An 828-nucleotide genomic window follows, 5' to 3' on the forward strand; every position below is an offset into this window, starting at 1 on the left:
TAGAGTGAGAGCTGTTCAAAGTTCTTATGGTGAATGGTGACCCAGGAAGTGAGAAAGTCACTAGGCAAGAAGAGCGGACTTCACCTGGATGGACCTGAATTGAGTTCAGTTTACAATGAAGGTTTAGCGGGGTGGGGTGCAGTTAAGAATTATTCTTATATAATAACATCTTATAAATACAGTAAGCTTTAGTGAGGGCGCTCTCTTTAAAGAATTTTCTACTTTTTATTGTGTTAGGTAACTCTCATTGAAACAGAGAAGATAATGATTGCATGGAGTATGGAAATGAAAAGTCTCCTGCAGAATGCACACATTGTAAAAAATGTGTAAAAGGAAAAGATGAGATCCTGACAAAATCCAAAAAAAGGACATAAAGCAGTAAATGGTAACCTGAACTCATAAGAGTTGATACCAAATTTAGAGTTAAAAAACACGTGCAATCAGTCCTAATTATCCATGGCAACATGGCAAATGTTAATACAGGGACACTTCTCATCACACAGCCGTCAGAATTCAATGTGTGAATTTGGAATTGAAACTCATTTCACTCTCACACAACATAATTATGAGGTAAATTTTCTGGAGAAACAATGCATGTAATAGATTCTAAAGTCAAGTGGAAGTGATTTTTAAATTATTTGCTATTTGGGGTTATTCAGAGTAACTAAATGTTGATTTTATAGTTATATCATGTATTTGAAATGAATAGCTACTCGGGAGGCTGAGGCAGGAGAATGGCATAAACCTGGGAGGCGGAGCTTGCAGTGAGCTGAGATCCGGCCACTGCACTCCAGCCTGGGCGACAGAGCGAGACTCCGTCTCAAAAAA

The sequence above is a fragment of the Rhinopithecus bieti genome, unplaced genomic scaffold, assembly GCF_001698545.2.
Source record: "Rhinopithecus bieti isolate Rb0 unplaced genomic scaffold, ASM169854v2 scaffold_17861, whole genome shotgun sequence".
Classification (NCBI taxonomy): domain Eukaryota; kingdom Metazoa; phylum Chordata; class Mammalia; order Primates; family Cercopithecidae; genus Rhinopithecus; species Rhinopithecus bieti.